This window comes from Drosophila suzukii, chromosome X (assembly GCF_043229965.1).
Source record: "Drosophila suzukii chromosome X, CBGP_Dsuzu_IsoJpt1.0, whole genome shotgun sequence".
NCBI classification, from domain to species: Eukaryota; Metazoa; Arthropoda; class Insecta; order Diptera; family Drosophilidae; genus Drosophila; species Drosophila suzukii.
Genome location: NC_092084.1, coordinates 1,033,762 through 1,046,077, shown reverse-complemented (window position 1 = coordinate 1,046,077; position 12,316 = coordinate 1,033,762).

Here is a 12,316-nt window from a genome sequence, read left to right as displayed (position 1 = left end):
GTTAGCTAACAGCGAAAGATAAGGAAAGGGGTGGCGACGGGCGCCTAAAGGACGCTGGTCAGTACCGCTACTTTTGCTGCTGCTGCTTCTTCTGTACCTTCTTCTACGTCGCAAATTGTCATGCACACACAACGCATACAACAACTAACGTGGAAGAGGGAAAGAGACATAACGGGAGGGAGAGGCAGCCATTCGCTCTTAACACGCCCCCTCTCTTTCTCCCCAATGGGCGGCCCCATTGTTCAGTTATCATTTACGCAAAACAGGGCGAAAAGGTTCGAAACTCAAAGTGGATTTGATTTTTCGCGAGCTAAGAACTCAGAAATCACTTACTATTTAGGTTTTATCATGTCATAATAAAATATTGGTAGAATTATTAACGATATTATCACTTATCCTTCAAATTAAAATACATTTCTTTGAAGAGCTGCAACTATAAACTACTTCATGACCAAGTTAATTTAACATAATAGCATACTTACTTATCTATTTCCAAATGTATGTAAACGTGTAGCTATTTAAAAGTGTATCCCTCCTAGCAGCCTGACTGCAAATGATATAGTCAAGCGACCAAAACTTTTTTGCCCTAACTTTTTTTATATTTTTGCTGTGTAGCTGACGCAGGAAAAAAAATTCGGGGGGGCAGGGAAATTTAGGGGACCAGCGGAAAAACCTTATCAAATTTTTATGACAATTTGAAATAGCTGACGACAGTTGTTTCTCCCTCTCGCTCGCACCCACAGCGAATGGGGGGCGAGAAAATGTTGCACAAATATTTTATGGATTTTTCTTGTCAAAAACGCTGTGTTTTTTCCTGCTCTCGCACTTTTCCCATTTCCAGGCGGCAAATTAAATTGTTGCGGCTAATTGATGTGTAGATGAAACATGAGGCAATTACCCTTCGAGGGGAGGGCTTAGCGCACAAATTGGGTCTCCAGCAACAACAGGAAAGTCTGGAAAATTTGTGGAGCACCAGGAATAAAATAAAACAAAAACTAATTTTCATTAAAAATGTTGCGGGGAACTTTAAAATGTTTTTGGAGTAAAACTCAGAGAAGCAGAAAGTGCATGGAAATGGAAATGTTCAAGTTTAACCCAAAAATAGGATTTTAAATAAAATTACGGCAATGATTCGAAATACCCTTGGAAAATGTTTAGTTTAAAAGTAGATTAAAAAAGGATTTATCTAACATTTAAATTTAAATCAAAAATTCGAAAATAGCCATATACGCAAAATGGGAATATTTAATTCATTCGAAATAACTGTTTAAAACAACGGTAAAGCAAATGTACCAAAACCAAAAGTGTAACATACTTAGAAATATAGTTATCCTAATTTTCCTGATCTATTAAAAGTCTGTGTATTGTATACTTTAAATTTCACCAGCTTGGATTTAGCTATTCCGTCTCTGAAAATCCTGAAATTGTATCTTTCAATTCGTAGTTTTTCAACGTCAACGAGCAAACCCCCTGAAAAAAGGCAAGCAAAAAGGCAAAGCAAGTAAAAAACCGATTTGAAAATGAAAATACTCAAAGTTGAACGCACATATGTACACGTGGGTGTACTTTTGCCATCATTTTTTGTTTCTCCCTTTTTTTGCAAGTCGCCAGCAGCGAAAAGTTCGCCGCCATTTGCCCCAAAACATTTTTCATAGGCGACAGTTTTGATTGCTCCGTGGGCCAAAACTGTGGGGGAAGGGGGGTGGCGGTTGTCTTATGTGTGGGTGTTCAGGTTTCCAACTAGAAACGCAGGCAACTTACCTGGCTTTTTTAGCTTTTTCCAGATTTCTTCTCCCCATTTTTTCACCATTTTTTCCCATTTTTTTGCTGGCTGATTAACGACAATTCGTTTGGCTGATTTTTTATTGCCCAGCACATTCATTAGCCTCTGTCGTAGGCGCGTGGCATGCAGTATGCACTGAGGAAATTTTCACATTCAATATAAGACTAAATTATTAAACTTGTAAGAGGTTTATTTTATAATAATTTTCCTTTCGATTTATGTTGTACTAAAAACTTAGCAAGTTGTACTAAAATAATAGTTATAATACTTAATGAAAAACAAATATAGAACATATTACTAAAAGTTGAATTTGAATACAAATATTTTTGGTTCTCTTTTATTTAAAAAAAAGTCTTTTTATATTTTAAAACCTAAATAATAATACTCGTACCTAAATTTATTTTATGACACTTTTATTTACAAATTCGGGGAGGGACCTCGGCATGACATCTCTCGTTTTTCTTTCGAGCCAGTAAATTTCATTAGCCTCAGCCGTTGTCTTTTATTGTCTTCAGAAGGGGTTTTCTGGCTGTAGCGGGGATCTCAAATTGCGGGGCAATTGCGAAAGGGCGTGGCAGTGGTATAATAAGGTGACAATGGGGGCGTGGCATAAGCAGCCTGATTAAGAAAGCTCGTTGCCCGGCAACAGGCCATCAAAGTCCAGGGAGTTCGTTTCTGGGAGGGGGTTGCGCCAGAGAATAGCTTCAATAATTTTACTGTATTGTACTAAGGCCTACGCTAATTAACATGCCATTGTCCACGGTGCACGGTTAATTTGGCAAATACAAGAGTATATATATAATCTGAATCTAAGAGCTTGAGTTCGGTCAATAATAATTGCAATTAGAATAGAGTATCCCCTGGAGATAGTCTTCATTAGGTGCACTCATCATCTCAATATAGTTAAACCTAATTGTAGACCTATAAAAAATTATAAATAAGTAAGTAAGTATAAATCATGTTTCTTATTAAGATATATTATATTATTCTGATCTAGTCCGAGCTGGACTTGAGATGTTAGTCAATACAACTGTGAAAGGATCAGTGGAGACCCAAAGAACACCAGAAGCCCGAAAGGGCGAGAGGTTTTCGATTAGTATGTTGTGTGGCAAGTGCAGCGGATCCAGTTCTTGAGGATTTGCCGCCGATTCATTGCCTTTTTCCCAGTTTCATTAAGGCGAGCCGCAGGACCAGGGCATCTGGAAGAAGGCTAGGTAGGCGTAGAGCCTAGCGGGGAGGCTCTCGAGACTCAAGACTCGAGATCCGAGATCCGAGATCCCAGACTTAATTCCCAAGGTTTATTCGCTGTGCGTGGCCCGATGATTATAATGGCTTGCCTTTATGCTCGCTGATGGTTTTATGATGCGGTTAAGCGCTCGCAACCGCAAAGTGGTCGCGCACACGACGCAGGACCAAGTGGCAAGGACCAACTGGAGGGACAAGGACTCCGACTGCACTGCAAAAAAATATATATTACACACATTACATTACTATTTTAAAAGAATATGTAAATAAAATATGTACTTTATACCACAAACAAATATACAAACCCCTTCACACCGGAATTAATCATTTAATTTGATCCACTTTTTCATTTTTGTAAAAGTAACAAGAAAGTGAAATCTATTTATTGGAAAGAAAATTGAAAATAATTGTAAAAGAAAGAAAACTGAAAACAATTTTAATTTTTCTATGGCCTATACACACATATTTCTGACAGTGCACGACTAGGGCTCGCTGGTAGCCTGGATTCAGGCAAGGACTTTCGCGTAAGCTGCACAAGTTTTGGGTAATGCCTTGAGTACCTGTGCGGGGTCCTCCTCCCTCCGTAATTCGCAATTCGTCCTGCGAGCCGCGTCCTTTCGTCTTTTCCGCCCTTCCCTCGCGTGCGACATAGCCAAAGGATTAACCGCATGCCAAAAGGATGGACATGGATGGTCGTGGATGGTCCGCCGAAGACCACGCTGCGGTTAGCAGGATAAAACGCCTTTAATCGCCTTCATTGTTGTCCCAGGGCGCGGAAACAATACAAATGCCAAGGGACAGACGGACAAGTATTTAATCTCGGGCCCAAACCAAACCAAACGAAACCAAACCGACCTGTGAGGTGAAGTCCTCGGGGAGGACTCTTCTGACCTGCTGTTGAAGACCACACCAGAAGGTGCAGATCAACCTGCCTCACATGGAAAACTTCAGCAGCCGGTCGAGATGAAGCGCTGAATAATTGTGAGGAGTAACGAGGTTTTATGTCTCCACCAAAACTTGATTGGAAAACGTACTAATGAATCACAAACTAAAATATATATTAAATGCCAATTTGTCTGGTTCTTGGTAGAGCCAAAACCAAAATTTATGTTAATCAAAAGATAAATTATGAAGGTATTTATAAAAATAGTAAAATAGTAATAATTCAATAATTTCAACTTCAGTGGCGATCAATATCAATATTCAATATTGCCTTTTAAGGAACACCTCATCCCAGGGACAGAACAATAATTGTAGTCCTCAGATGCAAATCATCCTGACCTGCTGAGCAAAGCGACCTGCTTCCAAAGACGAAACTGACCTATCCGTATAATAAGGCCAGGAACTAAGCCCACATCCAGATCCGAACCCCTTTTTTGGACCGAGGTGATTATGAGTTTATGATGCGCACGGATTTCGCTGGAAAAACCCGTTCGGAAAGGGCCCGAAGACCTGATGACAAAGGGCCCAAGACGCCGCCGCCTCATGATGACGATGATGATGATAACATGGCCGATTATCAGGCGATTATCGCGTTATCGATAATGAGATTTACGTTCTTACCCCTTGAACTTAAGCGGGCGTTTTTGGGGGAAGTGGTAGTAAACGTAGAAGTGGAAAGTAGTCATCGTCCTCCCCCTTTTTCAGCAATTAAGTTATCTCAATCCACTTGGCATCCGAAACGGAATCACAAACGGAATCAAAACTTGGCGAGGGTAGGTTTCACATTTCTCATTCCTCGCTTTTGATTTCCGACTTCTGATTTTTGGTCGTTAGGCCAGATGATGTTGTAAGACCTTAAGCTGCGCCCGACCCAGGATATTATATCCTTGGCAACCCCGTTTCGGAGATCCAGATCCCCAACTCCATCGTACACCTGCTGTTTTGATCATTTGCTGGCATTTAAGCGATAATTCATTTGATTTCCACTCGCTGCCGATCAGCAACGACCAGTGCCAGACAAATTGACAACCCAGGAAATGAAGCATGACATTGCAATGTCCGAAGAAGAACCAGAATCGGAATGGAAAATAAAAGATCTTCGACTGAGGAATACCTTGAATGCAGTTATAAATAAATAGTCCTCGTTTTGTAAAAAAAAATGGATATGTTATCTTAAAGCCATGCTAAATATATAGTTTGAGTGTATCCTAAATGGTAGACATTAGATTAAGTGTATCATCACATAAGACATGTGATCTATAGGTAATATTTGGTTAGTTAGTAAGTAAGTTCCCAATACAGCATACCCAAGAAATGATATCAGAACCCGAACCAATCCGAACCGGACTTGAAGTCGCTTTAACCACGCTTCGACTTTTGAGTTCGGGCTCGCAAACATTTCAATGATTGACAGGGCAACGGAGGATGGTATGGGGAAAAAAAGAAAAAAACCATGGACAAAATCAGGAACTGAACGAACTGAGGAGGACTTCGGTGCCACATTTAGAGCAGGCCATCGAAACGGGCAACGGCAGCTAACCAAACTAATTTGTGGCAAGATCATGCCAGAGATATAGCCATACATATCACAGCAAGCCATCGCGGCCCAGTCCCAATCCCAGTCCCCGTCTCCAAGTCCCCGATCTCCGATTCTTCGGCCTCGTCTCCGTCTTTATCTCTGGGTCCCGTCTCCGACTTGCCGACTTTCAGCCAGTCAAGTTCACTTCAGTTGAGTTGAGTTGCGTTGAGAAAAAATAAGAGATGCGATGAGCCCAAGCAGAAGCTGCGGCAATGAAAACACGTCGGCTGTCAGTCACTTTGTGCACTCGCAGAAATCGGAAGTGCGTTTGTTTCGATTTGATACATAAATTTAAAAATAATAAGCCAATAATTTACCCAGATGTAAAGACAATGTTTATGATTTTTATAAGCGACCGTTGGGAATTTGTTTTTCATTTGGTGTATTTCTTCCAAACCAAAATTAAACCAAAATATGGTAATAAATAGTTTACCCAGATAAACATACTATGTTTAAGATCTCTAGTAAAAGAAAGTTGTAAAAGACAGTCAAGAATACACGTATATTTATATACTTTATGGGGTCGGAAACGCTTCCTTCTACCTGTTTCATACTTTCCGACGAATATAGTATACCCATTTGCTCTACGAGTAACGGGTATAACTATAAATTTTTTTTTAAATTTAAATCTTAAAAAGAAGTTTAAAATTCCCAAATGAGGCCTATTTTTCTGTTATCTTAGCCGTATAAATATTACAAAAAATACTTTTTAATAACCTTTTCGACTATTTTTGTCGCAGTGGCTGGCCGCTTTAGTATATAGTTTATATAGCCATATACTTTGTCTAAGCATCGGAGATCACCAGCAGCGCACGCTGAAATAAATCAACTGGCTGCTTGACCAGGTGGGGGGGGTCTCGGGGCTACCGGGGTTAGGGGATTGGGGGTACCGGGGCTCCGGGGCCACATGGAAAATACGAGGAGGAAAAAAACAAGCGAGCGGAGAAAAAAATTAGTTTCATCAAGGCAGGATTAGTGTCAGAAACGTGTTAAATGGACTGAAGGGTATATGATGAACGCTCGTCGTCGTGGTCCGCGAAAGAGAGAGGGGTATAGGGGCTGCGAGGGGGACGGGTGTATATCAGTAGATGGGGAGAGAGAGCTTGAAGATTCGGACTCGGATCCGAAAGATGGAGTGGTCGACTGTCGATCAAACAGCGAGAAACCAGAGACAAGCGACAATCTGCGGCCTCCTCTGGTTTTAGCTGATTTATTTTTGTTTTCCTCCTTTTCTCTCAGTTGGTTTTTCCCCCCTCCCCCTTCCCAAACCATCTCTGTTTTTCCTCATCCCCAACTTTTATTAATGAAAATTATATTTTTTATTTGTTTGACTCCGGTGGAAAAACATAATTGTTGCACGCTTCGCTGGAGATTCTCATGGGTTTTGTTTCTCTTATTTGATCTTTCACTTCTTCGGTTCGTTTGGGATGCGAAAAATTTTATGTTTATAGGGGATATAGTGGGGGTATAGACCCATAAATCTGCCGCTGATTTCGGTTGATGTTTGGCCAGCAATTTGCAGTTAATCAAGCGAGGTGTGCTTAACAGGCCATAATGTTTACAGTTGCTATTTACAGCGATCCGAGGATCCGCACATCCATCTTACAAACGTGATTGCCATATATCATTGTGATGCCGCTTGATTTTCCGCTCACTTTCACATTCTTGGCGTAAACCTCGGAAATATGTGCAAATTCAACTGTAAAAACTACCCATTAGCTAATTCACCGATAAGGCACGGCAATGCTAATATGTGTTTTTATATAACTAAAATACATATTCCTTGAAATCCTCTTAAAAACAACATTAAGTACGTTTCTCACATAGCAACTGCATAGGTTTTATGGAGATCGTTTAATATTATTCTAAAAAAAATAAAAGGTATACAACTAAAATATATGTAGTCCCTGTATGTTCATGTTCATGTATTTTTACTTGTACATATTTATGTTGCTATTATTTTACAATAATGAAGCACCTGCGTCTCAGGAACCAAAGCACCATTAACAGTTGGTTAAAGTTACTTAAAGAACTTTTGTTAACTCACGGCAATGATGAAAAATGCATAAGCGAATGGAAAATGAGCCAAAGGGATGGGCTTTGTGGGGGAGGGAGGATGAATGGAAAGCTGAGCGCAAGTCATGTGTGTTGGTGAGAGCTTAAAACCGGAAAAGTGGAAATTGGCAAGCAAGCGAAGCAAACAGGCCACAAGCTAGTCGACGATGAACGATGGAAGGGGCTGGCGGAAAAGCGAGGAATATGGGGGCGGTGGGGGCTTGACTAGGGTTTCCCTTTTAAAGAGACCACTTCCCCAAAAATAGAAATTCTGAACTGGTTGTCATGTCCTAAAGATCAGTCAAAAATAAATAAAATGAATTATATATTTTTATTTATATATTCTAAAGAACATCTAAAACTAACCCTTTTTCTTATCACTACATCATAATATTTTATTCCGCTCTTACTTACCTTCCGCAAATCTCTTGTCTTTCGCTTTTAAGGTGCCGAGAGGGGATGGCAAAGTATTTTCACCTTTTACGCTAAGATGCATTCAATTAAAAACTCGGTCAGCCCCGTTCCTCGATCCCTCTTCTCCTAACACCTTTTTTGCACCTCAACTACTCAACTCGCGTTAATTACGCTTCCTTGCACCGCCTGAAAGGTGCACTGAGAAAAAAGTAGTGGAAACTAAAGATCAGAGATCTTAACTAAAAGACATACAAAATGGAATATAAATATTAATTTTTTAAATATATTTCGATTAAAGAGAGCTTGGCGTTGAAATTCTTAGTACCGTTTATTACCAGTATGTTTTTAAGAAAGATATAATATTACTAAACAATAAGTGCATTCCACTTGCTTTTGAAATTAATTTGAATATTAAATAACAAAAGGAGTAAACATCCCATATTTTATGATCTCAAAAAGAATCTGTCATTGTTCTGTGTGTATTCAAAATCAACAAAAAGACAAGAGCTAAGGTAAACCGATGTGCAAATAGGTATTGCAAAAAAAGGAACAACTTTGCTTCTGGCCAGTATCAGATCAGGATCTGAAGCAGCGAAGAGGTCCTTGTGCCATTACTCGGCAATTACGAGGAGTTCCCCTCCTTGTTTCCCTTTATTGTTTTGCTCACTTTCCCAGATCCTTCCAATCGATAGCCATCGATCATTGCGGTTACCCCTCCCCTTCCCGATTGCCACACCATTTTTCCCCGAGGGTTTTGCTTTCGGTCGTTTTTCAATGAGTGTTTTTGCGGATCCGCAATAGGCGTGGCTCTTAGGGAAGTGACGTGTTGACAGGCGGCGGGATTTTTAAAGTCTTTATTAAATGGTCTGTCGGTCTCTCTGCTGTTTTCGAAATATGGAATGCCATACCTCGTTGAGCTCGCAATTAATTTCCCAATCGATTGGCAATCAAACCTAGAAACGTAAATTTTTGACAAATTTTAACAAAAAATCATGATGTAACCCCTTTGAAAAATGCGAAAATTGGTCAAAAATTTAATTTCCGGAAAAGTTATGGGGATCGGAACCCCAGGTTGTTAGCTGCTCAAAACAGTCGGTCTTTCAGCTGTCCACCTCTTTTTGACCAAGTTACGATTGAAAAAGCTCAAAAAAAAAAAATGGGGCTATTTTTGTCTGAAATCCTTCGACTTATTATTTGACCCAAAAAAACTAGGTATTTTTGCAACCATTTTGGAAAATAAGGTCGGAATATGGAATGCCATACCTCGTTCAACTCGTAATTAAATTCCCAATCGATTGCCATTCAAACCCGGAAACTTTAATTTTTGACCGATTTTCGCATAAATAGACGATGTTACCCCTTATGAAAAATGTGAAATTTAGTCAAAAAATAAATTTCCCGGACTGTGATGGGGATTGGAAGCCTAGGTTGTTAGCTGCTCAAAACAGTTAGTCTTTCAGCTGTGCGCCTCGATTTGACCAAGTTACGACTGAAAAACTGCAAAAAATAATGGTATTTTTGTCTGAAATCCTTTTACCTATTTTTGGACCCAAGCAAACTAGGTTTTTTGCAATCATTTTGCGAATTGAGGTCGGAATGGGGAATGCCATACCTCGTTGAACTCGTAATTAAATTCCCAATCGATTGGCATTCAAACCCGGAAACTTTAATTTTTGACCGATTTTCGCAAAAATAGACGATGTTACCCCTTATGAAAAATGTGAAATTTAGTCAAAAAATAAATTTCCCGGATTGTGATGGGGATCGGAAGCCTAGGTTGTTAGCTGCTCAAAACAGTTAGTCTTTCAGCTGTGCGCCTCGATTTGACCAAGTTACGACTGAAAAACTGCAAAAAATAATGGTATTTTAGTCTAAAATCCTACTACCTTTTTTTCGACCTCAAGAAACTAGGTATTTTGGCAATCATTTTGCAAATTAAGGTCGGAATAAGGAATGCCATACCTCGTTGAACTCGTAATTAAATTCCCAATCGATTGGCATTCAAACCCGGAAACTTTAATTTTTGACCGATTTTCGCGAAAATAGAAAAATGTGAAATTTAGTCAAAAAATAAATTTCCCGGAATGTTATATGGACCGGAAGCCTAGGTCATTAGCTGCTCAAAACAGTCGGTCTTTCAGCTGTGCGCCTCGATTTGACCAAGTTACGACTGAAAAACTGCAAAAAATAATGGTATTTTAGTCTAAAATCCTACTACCTTTTTTTCGACCTCAAGAAACTAGGTATTTTGGCAATCATTTTGCAAATTAAGGTCGGAATAAGGAATGCCATACCTCGTTGAACTCGTAATTAAATTCCCAATCGATTGGCATTCAAACCCGGAAACTTCAATTTTTGACCGATTTTCGCGAAAATAGAAAAATGTGAAATTTAGTCAAAAAATAAATTTCCCGGAATGTGATATGGATCGGAAGCCTAGGTCATTAGCTGCTCACAACAGTCTGTCTTTCAGCTGTGTGCCTCGATTTGCCCAAGTTACGACTGAAAAACTGCAAAAAATAATGGTATTTTTTTCTGAAATCCTACTACCCTTTTTTCGACCTCAAGAAACTAGGTATTTTGGCAATCATTTTGCAAATTAAGGTCGGAATAAGGAATGCCATACCTCGTTGAACTCGTAATTAAATTCCCAATCGATTGGCATTCAAACCCGAAAACTTTAATTTTTGACCGATTTTCGCAAAAATAGACGATGTTACCCCTTATGAAAAATGTGAAATTTAGTCAAAAAATAAATTTCCCGGAATGTGATGGGGATCGGAAGCCTAGGTTGTTAGCTGCTCAAAACAGTTAGTCTTTCAGCTGTGCGCCTCGATTTGACCAAGCTACGACTGAAAAACTGCAAAATAGAATGGTATTTTTTTTCTGAAATCCCAGTACATATTTTTGGACCCAAACAAACTAGGTTTTTTGGGAAGCTCGTTGAGCTCGTAATTAAATTCCCAATCGATTGGCATTCAAACCTAAAAACTTAAATTTTTGACACATTTTCGCAAAAAATCATTATGTAACCACTATTTTTTTTGGTATTAACTCAACGCGAGGTGCCACCGTTCAGAATAACTCATTTGTTTGTTCGGCGGAATTGCAGTGAAAGTTGTTTGGGGCCATCAAGCAACAATGTTGAAAACTGACCACCATAAAAAATTTTAAGAACTTCGCCGAAGGAAATGGAGAAGCATCTTCTTCACGAGGGCTCCACCCCGCTCTTCCCTTGGAATCGCAGCATCTTCCTTGCATTTTCACGAGCTTCTGCTGCATTTAATTAATGCAATTAGGAGAACAACAAACGAAACATTCTAGAGGAAGGTAATAAAATCAAGTGGGAGTTACAAAAAAAATAGGGTGCAGTGGGGCTAATGCAGTTGTATAGTGAAATCGGGTATGCTAAAGTGACAATCTTAATAGGTTTACATAGTATAAGGTTTTCCAAAGACATACCACCATGCAAACTTAAAAATTCAATGGTTTTTAAGAATATTTTGATGTTCTTAGAAATACTTTAATGTTACCCAAGAGTTTGTGTGTACATATATGTACAGTATATGCACATTGTTAGCTATGTTACATAGTAATGGAAACTAGCAACTTATGCACTTATTCAAAACGAAGCCTCAACTGAAATTAGCAACAATAAATTGTGCCACTCAATAATTTGTATAGGGTACTCTGCGCACCGTGACTTGCAATTATCGCACAATCATAATCATGACCCATCTGGCGTTGGTGGAATAACAAACAGAGACCCGTCCACCCTCCTCGAAAACCCCTGAACACCCCTGAAACCCATTCCACAAGCAGCATCATTCCCCGTGCAACATGATTTAATCACCGCCATAAGATTGTCCATAAAACGCGCCCAAAATGAGAGGGGGGAGGAAGGAGGCAGCAGCAGAAACGCATTATATATCAGGTGTCCTGACCTAAATATACCCCTGGATGGGCTCGTAACAAAGAAATATATCTATTTATAACATATAATTCCTAATGCGAAAAGTTTATTATTATTATTGACAATTACTAATTCTTAACATAAATTTGGTTATTTATTTAATAGTATTAGTTTTTACTTAACTCCACCTCGACTTGTAATAATTCTTTTTGGTTGCATGATTTCTTATTATGGTCAGAAACAGTAGTCAAAGCACGGTAGAAATTGTTCAGACGATTGTTCTACTTAAAAAATATAATTTTACAAAGGTGTATGCCGTAGTTTTTCGTGTAAAGGGTATCAAAGAAGAACGCCAGCTAAAAATGAAGAGGAAGCTGAAGAAATC